The 14104-nt window shown below is 33.5% G+C and overlaps 1 protein-coding gene across 8 annotated transcripts in view; it reads right to left on the reverse strand.

The window, feature by feature from the left end:
• LOC144958378 (semaphorin-5A-like) overlaps nucleotides 1-4191 on the reverse strand; it is a 272714-nt gene extending 268523 nt beyond the window's left edge. The window contains exon 1 of one of the 8 annotated variants that reach the window (XM_078890352.1): nucleotides 3998-4191. The gene's annotated coding sequence lies outside the window, so the exon portion shown is untranslated. Of the gene's footprint in view, nucleotides 1-3904 lie in introns of all 8 variants that reach the window. The other 7 variants (XM_078890351.1, XM_078890356.1, XM_078890353.1 and 4 more) reach the window with 7 other exon arrangements.
• Nucleotides 4192-14104: the final 9913 nt, after the last annotated feature.

Raw genomic sequence — 14104 nt, forward strand, 5'->3', positions numbered from 1 at the left:
TATCGATCGATATTTGAATTTGAAGGAGTTTTCTAGTCAAATTTTAACATACGAATATTTCCAATTAAAAAAAAAAATACTGTAGTAAACTGGTTAATATACCTTATGTTATGTTAAAGTGATAAAAACTAATATATTACATTTCTAATCCTATTGACAATAAAAACACTTTTAAGCCTCTGTTTCATCTCGACATAATAATAATAATATCGTTTTGAGGCGATAAATCACAAATAAAAAATAATTTCATAATAGAATGATGTGAAGTTAGAGGTTTCCATAACACCGCATGCAACAGGTGAATACATACTAGAAATCTAAGCTCCATTATAAGGTTTGAATATTAAAATTTACATGGAGAGCCTGTAAATAACCTAATCCATTACTTGGCAATACAACGTTTACAGGTAGATGTCTTAACTCACTCAACCCTAACACCGACTATATCCGTAATTTACCCGAGTTATCAAAGGTAATGTTTTTAGATTTTACTTGTTAAAGGAAGTTGTATAAAACTATCTATGTACATGCTCAATTTAAATACATTTTGAAAAGTAGCCAAAGTCTCTAGGATTGAGTGAGTTAATCTATACATACAATCAAAGTATTCATAATTTGCGTGTGTGTGGGAGGGGGGGGGGAGTATGTGAATATATATATATATATATATATATATATATATATATATATATGATGTGTGTGTGTGTGTGTGTGTGTGTTAATATTTATTAAACTCCAAAAACTAGAGTTTTTTATGTAGGGGAATATCGACTGAATTTGCTCAAAGCATCTTACAAGGGGTCCCAAGCCAACAGCAATACTTGAAATCGGATAGAACGAGACATAACGCATATAAGGCGCTTTTACATTAAAACAAAAATATTATTCGACAAAGGCAGGTGCTCATTTTACACACAAGTCCCTTGAAAGAATATGGTAAAAAAGCTCTTTCCGAGGACTTTCATTTTCAATAAGTTTTGATTACATAAAGAAATTGTAGTCAGACTTTCGTAATTCTACGATTTTTTCTTAGTGTTAAACACGTCTGATCAGAGATAACACACCATAGTTTTTAGTTCCTTTAAGATATATATTATTTCCTCTACGATTTTTTCTTAGTGTTAAACACGTCTGATCAGAGATAATACACCATAGTTTTTAGTTCCTTTAAGATATATATTATTTCCTCTCAATTAAACCAACAATATTGACAAGACTAATAACTTCTGGTTATAATTTAATTCTTCCCTCTCATTTAAACCAACAATATTGACACAAATAATATCCTCTGGTTATAATTTAATTCTTCCCTCTCATTTAAACCAACAATATTGACAAGACTAAAAACTTCTGGTTATAATTTAATTCTTCGCTCTCATTTAAACCAACAATATTGACACAAATAATAACTTCTGGTTATAATCTAATTCTTTCCTCTCATTTAAACCAACAATATTGACAAGACTAAAAACTTCTGGTTATAATTCAATAATTCAAATGTTCACAATCTACCACGACTTGACATAATAATATTACCGTTTAGGGGCGGTGGGTTTGAAATCAGTAAAGGTTCACTGCGCCCCTCTATGATGTCGGGCAATCAAAAAAAAGCACGTCATTGTGCTATCGTGTTTTTAAATCTCAACTTTGCATAGATATGCATATGCATATTCGTTGGTACACAGTTTGACAAAGGACATTTTCTTTTCATTTCGGCCAGCCAAATTTTACTTTATATATCGATAGTTTAAGATAACTCCCAAATTGTAAAAAAAAAAAAAAAAAAAAGAAAGAAAGAAAAAAGAAAAGCTTAAAACTGAGACGTCCACGTGAATTACTGTAAGATAAAATGAATTGTGATTTAAACTAAGCAAAAATTTTTAAAAAACGAAAAAACAAACAAACAAACAAACAAACAAACAAAAAAGAAAAACAACAAAAGCAGTATTATTTATTTAAAAAGTGAGCTTTTATATAGAGCAATATCCATTTACTGTGATCAAAATGCTTTATCCCAAGCCAATTAAGAGCAACGCTTAACGTATAGGACGAGGCATGACGCCTGTAAGGCACGCTATTACAGTGTATCTTCGTCAGAGACAACGCTGTTACCGGCCAGGTACTCAATTTACACCTGAGTGCGGTGAGAGAATGTGAGTATAAATTAAATTATAGCCTTCTCCAAGAACTCCAATTTGCGTCGCTAAAAGCAGCACGATGAGAGCCATACCACAAGACCATGAAGCCCGCACGTATTAATATATAGATAGTATGCGCTTGGCTAAGAAGCTCACAACATTGCCATCCGAAAGTATAACGGACCAACACACAGAACTATGTTTAACCTTGAACGTATATAGTCAGGTTAATACAGTTTAGTGAGAATTACTCATAAACGCGGATGTTAAAAGGCAATTACAAAGACCTGAGTGACGTCAACTTCGTTCGTTCTATATACATATATTAATTATTTTACAGGTGCAATTAAGATAGGTGCTATTAACACATTAAAATATGATGTTATCGATATACGTAATCATAATAAAACGTTTCAGCCGAATTGAAAAATGCAATTCGTATGTGTTATAGGCAGTGAGAAGTTTTAGGCCCGGCGCAGATTTTTCTATCTATTTCAACAGATTTATTAACATTTTTTAAAAACCACAGCTTTGCCTGTTTGAATAAATCAACATTAAATCATTTTCAAAACAAAAGAATAAGCCAACCACGCACACATACATACCCCCCCCCCCCCCCACACACACACACACATACAACCATTTCAATGGTAATAATAATAATATAATTGCTGTGATGTTGTAATTCCTGTAGGAAGTAGATAGAAAGGTTATCAAAACCTATCCTAGATAAAAATGAAACAACACACAACAAAATATACTAACAACATTATCACAACTTGACACACCATGAATGATAATTGTACTGGTTGCTTATCACTAGGTATTTTATTGAACCAAGATAAAAACTAACAACACAATTCAAAACCGGGGCAATATTGATGATGATGATGATGATGATGATATTGATGATGGTGACGATGATGATGATATTACTACTACTACTACTACTACTACTACTACTACTACTACTACTACTACTATTACTACTACTACTACTACTACTACTACTACTACTACTACTACTACTACTACTACTACTACTACTACTACTACTACCAATAATAATAATAATAATAATAATAATAATAATAATAATATCAATTATATAATAATGATAATAATAATCATAATTATAACAACAATATTAATAATTAATAATAATAGTAATAATAATAATAATAATAATAATAATAAATAATAATAATAATAATAATAATAATAATAATAATAATAATAATAATAATAATAATAATAATAATATATAATAATAATAAATAATAAAATAATAATAATAATAATAATAATAATAATAATAATAATAATAATAATAATAATAATAATAATAATAATAATAATATAAATAAATACTACTACTACTACTACTACTACTACTACTACTACTACTACTACTACTACTACTACCACACTACTGCCACCACCACCACTACAACTACTACTACTACTACTACTACTACTACTACTACTACTACTACTACTACCACACACACACACTACTCTACCTACTACTCACTACTACTACTACTACTACTACTACTACTACTACTACTACTACTACTACTACTACTACTACTACTAACACTATACTATACCACTATACTACCACTACCACTACTACTACTACTACTACTACTACTACTACTACTACTACTACTACTACTACTACTACCACACTACTGCCATCCAGAATAAATAATATGTCACAGAATAACCAATTACACCACCACACGACTATTTTTACTTACAATATTAATTAAAATACTAACTCCATAAACTAAACATAAATCAAAAAGTACAACTATTCATATCAAAATAGTGCGAATAAGAATAATAAATACTCCGATCACTATATTATTATTTGGGCTATCAGCGATTCCTCAGCTTAGCTGTTTGTCGTTCGTAAACGACCCTCGTCGTCTTCTCAATTCCTAATAGGCAGAAACCGCATTATTTTCCCTTCCGTTCGACATGTTGTCTGTTGTTTTGGGTTCGTTCCCTCGCGCGTCGCCCTCTCTTTTCCCAAACTCTTCTCAAAACCAACCTGCATTCAAATTCAGCGTACAATAATTCCCCCATTCATGAAATCTCGTTCTGCCCTCTCGTGCGTTTCAATTTTAACGCAAAGTTCGAAGTTGGGACCGATTTCGTCGTCGGTTCGTTCCGCCGACCGTCTCAAAGTTAGTCCTCAAGAGAGCGCGAGACATCGTCTCGAGCCCCCCGTCGGTTTTCTGCGACGATGACAAAGTTAAGAGAGCAGTCTATCTTACGACTAAGAATATTATTGTTATGTCTGAATGAATGAATGAATGTCATTTATGAATGAAATAATGCATGAATGAAATGATTGAATGAATAAATGAATGGAACCGAGACAGAAACAGCCTTGCGCATGGAGCTTGAATAACATTTTGCTGTTAAAATTAAAAACAAGAAAAATATTTTTTGAAAAAGAGAAAAATAACAAGAAGAAAAAAATTATTAAGACTTAATTAACACCCTTTAGAGAACATAATTATTTCGAATTATTTAACAACGCGCTAGTTTAATTATGCTTTTTTTTTCTAAATGTGAAATTTGATTTGGTTCTTTTAACTAAGTCGCGCCTCCAATTATCCTTTTCGTCTTGTCTGGGAATATATTGAAGAACTGCTATTTGAAATGAAGAACAATTAAATAAGTTGAGTCACATATCAACAATGAATCCTGCCAACCAAAATAGGATTTTCGTGACATGATTATTATTATTGCTGTCAATGAAACGTGGGGGGCTGTTTGGTTTCTAGCAAATAAATAAACAAAATATTTTTTTAAATCCTTTATTCATCATCAATGGGATATAATAATAATAATAATAATAATAATAATAATAATAATAATAATAATAATAATAATAATAATAATAATAATATGTCTTTAGGCTCTATTCAAAATAAAACTGGAATAACCCATACGTCAGTCGCAGTGCAGTCGCGATCGCGTGAAGTGAGTTAGGGCAAGCTGACTTGATCCTGGGAAGACAAAAACATTTTGTACTGCATGAAATTAAGATTGGGTATAATATTCTCAAAGATCATGTGAGATACTGAAGAAAAAAAACTTCTCAACTCTCTTCTTACCTTCTTACCAGCCATTTTCAGTATTTTCCCCAAAACTCCACACCCAACTAACACAAAAATATATTTTTTTATCACGCAAACACAATAGAAGTAAGTTCTTGCGATAAACAATTTCTTTAGCAAAACATGTTCTAAAACACACTGTTCATTTTCTTTAAGCTTTATGATGTACAAGAGAAATTTGAATAAGAAAACTGTTGGTTGTATCGTAACGAATGTGACGATTTTCCTATAGTTGGTAAGGAGAGGGTTACCATTGGTAAACATATTTTAATTGGATTTAATGGTCTGATGTCACGTCGCCCAGCAACATGATGGCTAGAACGTTTCATATGTCTTGTGATCAGAATGTGTAAAAGTCAAAACATGATCAGATTTATAATTTATTTTTTTTCCTCTGGATACGCATTTATGCTCGTCGGAGAAATATTTCATAAGGCGTCCGCCATTGTTCCGAGAGTTTAGAGCCAGTTACTAAGTTACCATGCGTCATTACGAGGGAAGTGACGTCATGACTGTAGAAGCGTATTAATGAACACAATGAATTCAACAGCTTCGGAAAAGAACAAAATACCAAACACGGAACGTTTCGGGCCCGAATTCTTCTCCAGCCGATAACAAAACGAATAAAAAATATTAATTAATACATCCCTTAAATTCTACGGAGATAAACTCGATGCATTTCACCGCAAGCAACTGAGAAAAGTACTAAATGTGACCCCTCGTCTCAAAACGGTATTATGTCGGAATAGTTTAGGTGCTGAAAATTGAATTTATTGCCAGAAATATCGGACTTGCAATGAGTTTGTATGTTTTATTGTAGAGGATGAATATCGTATCTTAGAATGCTAAATAGCAATAATTCAAATTGTTGACCAGTTTAGCTTCAATTTGTTTTTTTTTTAGTATCTGGTTCATCCCGACATAATACCGTTTTGGGACGATGGGTCACAAGTATTAGGTTTCCAACCAAAATCACAAATAAATCCTTATATGAAAAAAAAAAATAAAACAACTAATGAAAGACCATTCTCCGTCTAAATTCTGGAACAGAAATGGCGTCTTTTTGATCATATTCTGAGACTAGATTCGAAAATTCCTGTCAATATTGCGATGACCGCGTATTTTTAAAAGTGTGGAAACTCATTCAGGGGAAGGCCAATGATAACTTTACCCGTCCGGCTCAGCCAAGATCTAAGGACATTGGAAGATCAGCGACTGAATCGCAACACCATTGAGGATCTTCAGGCATTGCAGACAATTGCTTCGGATTGCCAATGTTGGTTAGACCTAAAGCACGACCTAATGGGGGCAGCCGAGGCGTACCAGCCCGATGTCAGGGATACGAAAGGCTCAGAAGTCAAGTTAGCCATTTACTATAATATAAACCATTGAGGATCTTCAAACAATTCAGATGATTGACGCGGATTGACAACGTTGGTTATACCTAAAGCACGACCTGGTTAGTGGAGGCAGCCGAGGCGCCCCAGTCCGACGACAGAGATGCGAAAGGCTCATAAGTAAGTCAAGTTAAATTCCGCACAGACGGTAGACATGCGTTATCAAAACGTGCTGACCACCAACCTAGACGTGACAACTACTATTCCGCTGTCTGTCTGGAATAAAATCAATGAACTAATATTTATATATATTTTATCATTGGCTGAGGAAGAATTTTGAGCCCGAAACGTTCCGTGTATAACATTTTTTTAAAATGTTTTAGAAGCTGTTATAATAATAATATTCATTTTTGTTCATGACTTTTCATAATCCACAACTTCAACCAGCTTAGTATTCACTTTGTAAATATTATGTGACCCCTCGTCTCAAAAAGGTATTAAGTCGGGATGATTAAGATGCAGAAAATGGAATTTGTAGCCAGAAATATCATGCTGAAGTTGAGTTTATATGCTTTATAGAGGAGAAGGAATATCATATTTTACTGTTCTAAATACCAATGTTTCATATTTTGATCAGTTCAACTATAATTTGACTTTTTATCATCTGGTCCATCCCGACATAATACCGTTTTGAGACGAGAGGTCAAATATTGTTTTGTGTGTTTTACTGATGGTCCCTCATGATTGCTCTAAGTGTTTTCAAAGTCTTTGATTTCTGCGTCACCTGCTGTTTGTCTATATACCCTGTCTAGTAACAATGTGTAGGTATATCATACGCTTGGATAAACTTCTTTTTACACAATGATAGAACACTTTTTTTAATGTTCAGAAATGGTTTATATACTTCTTTGACGGATTTATTACATTGGCCGTCCACTTCTCTGAAAAAAAACAAAACAAACTGGCGCTGATATGACCTAAATGTGTTGCAAGCGCCGTAAAACTCTTTTAAAAACAAACAAAGCAAACTTTTTCTGATAATGCTAAGATTGTTTATACAATCACTTCGTACACTCACAAAGCACTTTTATATATATATAAATATTTTAGTTCACATTATCAGTATTCTAAGATCAATCTACATTTGTTTAAAAGTCTTAAACCCAAGACCTCTGATTATTCGGTGGTTCAAGTCTTTACCTTTATAGAAAGTATAAGAATATCCTGCACTGACACAGACACATTTCTTCAATTTTGGTCCGAAATGATTTAGTTCAGCATATCAATAGTTTAAATTGAGTCTTCCTTTTTTAAGTGTTAAATCAAAGACATCCAAGAGGCCGTTGGTTCAAGACTTAAACTTTTGTTTGGTAAGTTGGGTTATTAAGCTTCAGTATATAGATAGTATGCGCTTGGCTAAGAATCAGAAGCTCATGTCATTGCCATCCGGAAGTAGAACGGACCAACACACAAAACTGTGTGTATCCATGAACGTTTATAGTCGGGTTAATACAGTTCAGTGTGCGTTACTCATAAACGCGGATGGCAAAAAACAATAACAAAGACCTAAGTGACGTCATCTTCGAACTATCTATAGGTGAGGAACTCTTGGGTAAAGGTCCCTGTGTCGTTGGAACTACTTTTAAGATAAGGCTCAGATATACTCAGCAAAAGAGATGGAGTGGGAAAAGAAGAAGGAGAAGGAGGGGATAAGGAGGAGGAAGAGGAAGAGGAAGAGGAGGAGGAGGAGGAGGAGGAGGAGGAGGAGGAGGAGGAGGCGGATGAGAAGGAGGAGGAGGAGGGGGAGGAGGCGGATGAGGAGGAGGAGGAGGAGAACGAAAGAATGAATGAAGTAATGGTCGCAATAAGTCCAACAATGCAATCCCTACCCCCACCCCCTCCCTTCCTCACCCTGAAATACTTCTTCTCCAACATTGAAACCAACTAGACTAAAAATCCTTAATAAACTTGCCGTTTTCTACCGTGAAATTTACGAGACTAGCGAGAAGTTCAACATCAAACAAATAGTGTTGAAACGTTGCGAATTATTGGGGAACCCCAAGTCAGGGGGAGACCACTGTACAAACAATGACACCATCTCGTCAATGTTTGAGGATCCGGTCACCCTGATTAACACTCTGACTTTATCAGGAAATTGGGGTCAACAATTCGATGACCTTGACATAGATCAGGTGGACAGGTCGTCGGGACTGCCGTATCGGTTATTGACAACATGAACACCTGGCAGGCGTTCCGTAATATGGCGCCAGAGAACACATTTTTTGATGGTATTATCTTTTCAAGATGGATAATCAGAACGCGTTGCAGCTTTTATATTTCTTCGTGTCAGCAAGTGGATCTGAATTTTTACATGTTAAAATTATCTCACTTCAAGGAGTTGTGTTCATTACCTTCAATGAAACATGTAAATTTTGCCAAAATGTGAAGTTTTTGTTTTTAAAACAAGCACACACACACACACACACACAAAAAGAACCAAAAAAAAGAACAAAAAATTCAAAACCAATACAAACCAAAATCCACCCCCCCCCCCACCCCCAAATAAAAACAAAAACAAAGAAACCAACAAACAAACAAACGAAAAACATGTAATTTTCAACGTTTAAAAAATAGGTCACAAGACAACTATATTGTTTAAGAATCATTCTTTTATAAATTTGTTATCTATAAAGTCACAGGTGGTGTGTAATAATATATTTTATCCTTTATTCCTTTTCTTTTGTATTTTTACCTTCCAAAGCTCATTTTTACCAATCAAGGCAGATATTTTTTTACCATTCAAGGCTTAAGCCAGGCAGGCACCCTCTTATCTTTCTCCTAATACACCCAGTCACTGCCAGATAAATATACAATGTGTGGAACACAGCAGGGGTACATAATGTGGCTATGTGGTCTACTGGTATGACACTCGCTTTCGGATCGGAAGGTCCTGGGTTCGACTCGGCGCATAGTTGAGTCATTGGAAAGTACCCTTTACTCACATTCGCTCACCGTACTCAGGTGTAAAATGAGTACCTGTCCGTTAACAGCGTTGTCTCTGACCGAAAAAAATTGTAACAAAATCGCCTAACAGGCGTCATGTCTCGTCCTAAATGTTAAATGTTGCTGTTGGCCAGAGACCACTCGTAAAAGCGCTTTGAGACCCTTTAGTGGATATTGCACTTTAAAAAAGCTCAATTTTTAAATTTCATTTTTCTCTTATCTTTCTACTAATCCTTCCAGTCACTGCCAGATAAATTATAAATACAAAGCGTGGCACACAGCAGGGGTATATTGATACGAAAACCAACCCACACAAATACCATTAAACGATCATAAGCGTCCATCAAAATATACCTCACAAAAAATTGTCTACCGTTTTTTATTTGAAATCCGAAATCCTTTCTTTTCTAAACTGTTATCTTTCACCACAGGTGGTGGTTGTGGTGGTGTGTCTGTTTAGTTTTTCAGCAAGGGTGTGAATGTCAAGTCTCTATTTCATACTAGTTGTATTCATATCCGCTTTGTAAGATTTTTTTTTTCTAATACGGACTAAATAATAATTTTATCATGGGAGTACTTAAGATCTAAGTCGTGAATGTGGGAAGTTAAATATTTCAACGAATTGTCTTTTATATAGTAATATTATCATGTGTGCCTATGTGGTCTTGAGGTATGACACTCGCTTTCGGATGGGAAGGTCCTGGGTTCGAGTCTCGCTCGGCACATAGTTGACTCCTTGGAAAGTGCTCTTTACTCACATTCTCTCACCGAACCATGTGTAAAAATGAGTACCTGGCCGTTAACAGCGATGTCTCTGTCCGAAAAAAATAAATTGTAATATCGCCTTACAGGCGTCAGTCACGTCCTACATGTTAAGTGTTGCTGTTGGCCAGGGACCCTTTATAAAGCGCCTTGAGCACGTTTAGTGGATATTGCTCTATATAAAAGCTCAAGTTTTTTTTGTCACACATCTTGTTCAAATCCTTTTTAAGACGCTTTTAGTATCATCTCAAATACTTGATATTTAGGTCGTGAAGGTGGGAGGATACATTTTTCAACAAGTTTCAAGAAGTTAAAGATAGATTTGTTGAAAGATGTAATTCGTCTATAAGGAAAAATAATCTAATTCAAAGAACTGTGACAATTTGGAATGACCTAAAGTTTGAGACAAAAAATTATAATTTAATTAATAATGTTAAGAATGCCATTGATAAAGAACTTACCAACATAATGTTTGATTTTGACGAAAAATGTAACATGACATTGTATATTTGTATATCAATTATTTGAAACTCTCGAATGTACAAGTTGGACATGTCAAATGAATGTAGATAGAGTTAGTTTTACCATTAATATTGGATTTGATACTTAATTCTGTATTAGATTTTTAATTCTCAATACTATCAATTAATTGACATTGAATACTATTTATATAATTGATAAATTGTATCTTTGTATAAATGTTAGACTGAGCATTTAAAGTTTTATTAGAACCTATTAGCTCTTAAATGGTATGATACAATACGATATTACGATTCAATTTTTCCCTTTAATCAGAATGTATCATAAGCGAATTGGGTTGAAAATAAAATATACAAAGACCACTTTTACATACAAAAGACAGAAACAGAGTCAAAACAGAACGTTTGAAAACGGACACGACTTGGAGGTGACAAAACATCGGGTGTAAGATAAATACCGCCAGTTAACCAGTTAACTGCCGTGTCTTGGTAAGACACATATTTGTGACCCCTCGTCTCAAACAGGTATTATGTCGGGAAGGACCAGATGCTAAAAAGTCAAATTATAGTTAAACTGGTCAAATATATGAAACGTTGGTATTTAGCACAGTAAAATATGATATTCCTTATCTTCTATAAAGCATATAAACTCAACTTAAGCATGATATTTCACGCAACAAATTCCATATTTCAGCATCTTAATCATCCCGACTTAATACCGTTTTGAGACGAGGGGTCACATTTAAATTTAAACAATTTGGTCAGAAAACTCGTCATTCAAATACGAATCGATTTAAAATTAATGACCCACATCTTGTCAAAAGCTCTAAAAACTGGGACTTCGCGAAGTTTCGGGTATGACAGTTTTGTATATATACCAAGTGAGAGTCATTTAAATCGATCGATATTTATTGAAAGACGAATTTTTTGGCCATACTTTTTATAAAAGTCTTTTTCCTGAGTAGGGAAGGTAACTGGTTAATGTCAAAGGTTGTGAAAATAACACCAGAATGAGTGGCGGGTATCAATTAAACAGGGTTGGAATCCTATGGCAAACACTGCGAGAAAGAATCTAAGTGTGAAGAATGTCATTTTGAAAGGAATAAGAAAAAATATGGTCTGATTTCACGAAGAAATTTTTAAAAAAAGATAACTAGAATATTTATATAGCACAATATCTACTAAATGTGTTCAAGGCGCTTTACAAGAGGTTGGAATCCTATGGCAAACACTGTGAGGAAGAATCTAAGTGTGAAAAGAATGTCGTTTTGAAAGGAATAAAAAAAATATGTTCTGATTTCACGAAGAAATTAAAATTGTAGAAAATAACTAGAACATTTATTTAGCGCAATATTTATGTGTTCAAAGCGCTTTACAAGGGGTCTCAAGCCAACAGCAACACTTCCATGTAAGACAATACATGATGTCTGTTAGGGGATATTATATTTTTTTTCTCGACAGAGATAAAGCTGTTAACGGCCAGCTAGCTACACATTTTTACACCTTAGCGAAGTCTCAGGTATGAGAGTTTTTGCAAAGCAGAGGTTCATTTTATTCGATCGATATTTGAAAGAGGATTTTTCTAGCCAAAATTTTAAATGCATGTTTATTTTTTGAGCATGATAAGCGTTAAAGGTTACACACAGTTTTGTGTGTATGTACAATTTATCTGGTGGGCTGAACAGGTTAGTATAGATAGAACAAAGATGACGTCAATCAGGTCTTTGTTATTGGTTTTTGCCATCCGCGTTTATGAGTACTTATCACTAAACTGTATTAACCAGACTATAAACGTTCAAGGTAACATACAGTTTTGTGTGTTGGTCCCTTGGACTTCCGGATTGCAATGTGAGCTTCTTAGACAAGCGCAAACTATCAATAGAAACCTTAACATCCTTGTTGAGAAGCGAATATTTTATAAAATTGCTACCCTGGCCTATAAATCGTTACACCAATGGGTTCCCGTTGTATATTAACAATCGTATAGAGGTATATATAGAATGAAGTTGACATCACTCGGGTCTTTGTTTTTGAATTTTTGCAATCCGTGATTATGAGTAATTCTCACTAAACTATATTAACCAGACTATAGATAGTATATTATTATTATTATCATTATTATTATTATTATTATTATTATTATTATTATTATTATTATTATTATTATTATTATTATTATTATTATTATTATTATTATTATATTATTATTATTATTATTACTATTAATATTATTATTATTATTATTATCATTATTATTATTATTATTATTATTATTATATTATTATTATTATATTATTATTATTATTATTATTATTAATTATTATTATTATTATTATTATTATTATTATATTATTATTATTATTATTGTAATATTATATATTATTATATTATTATTATTATATTATTATTATTATTATTATTATTATTATTATTATTATTATTATTATTATTATTATTATTATTATTATTATTATCATTATTATTATTACCTTATCCTCTTTGTGCTTGATGTAAGGCTGGCGCGGTGTAACGCCATCTTTCTCAGTTGGAGGCCATTTTTGTCATCTGTCCCTAGACCATCCACTTGTCTTTATTTCTCTCTCGACTCTCCTCCTCTAGGTCTCCAGTGGCCGGTCCCTTCTTCTAGTTCCCTTGGGAGGAGGGAGGAATTGGTCCACCCGAGTTTTATCCTGGGAACGTCCCTCGGATCCATTCTGGGGACATGTCCAGTCCATTTCCATCTCGTCCTCCTCTCTACAGCTTCAGATGCCAGTTCAATTTGTGTGCATTTTGCCACTTCTTCTATTGAAATTATGTTTGGACAAATAAATGTTCTCAGGATCCTTCTGAGGCATTTGATTTGGAATTGCATTAAGTTTGTTGGAGATGGTGCCTGGTCAGTTTCCATGTTTCAGAGCCATAAAGGAGAACAGATAGAACATTTTATTTTGATGAGACGTGGCTTTGAATTAGTGGTGATTTTCCTTGAATTCCTGATATTTTTGTAATGTAAATGTTGTTGCTCGAAGCTCGAAGAAATAAATAACAATGTGAAATTGAATATAAGCTTCAATTTAATTAAATTTAATCTAATTCAATTCAATTACGAAACCATAATAACATCTGATTTCGTAATTAAATTGAAGCTTACATTCGATTTCACATTGTTAGATATTTCTAGGCATTCCAAAGGCTATTCCTGATTCTTGAAACGCATTGCATCAATATCATTTAGTTCTAACCTA

Source organism: Berghia stephanieae, chromosome 12 (assembly GCF_034508935.2).
Source record: "Berghia stephanieae isolate SIO BIC M18660-M18661 chromosome 12, UCSD_Bste_1.3, whole genome shotgun sequence".
In the NCBI taxonomy this organism is placed as follows: domain Eukaryota; kingdom Metazoa; phylum Mollusca; class Gastropoda; order Nudibranchia; family Aeolidiidae; genus Berghia; species Berghia stephanieae.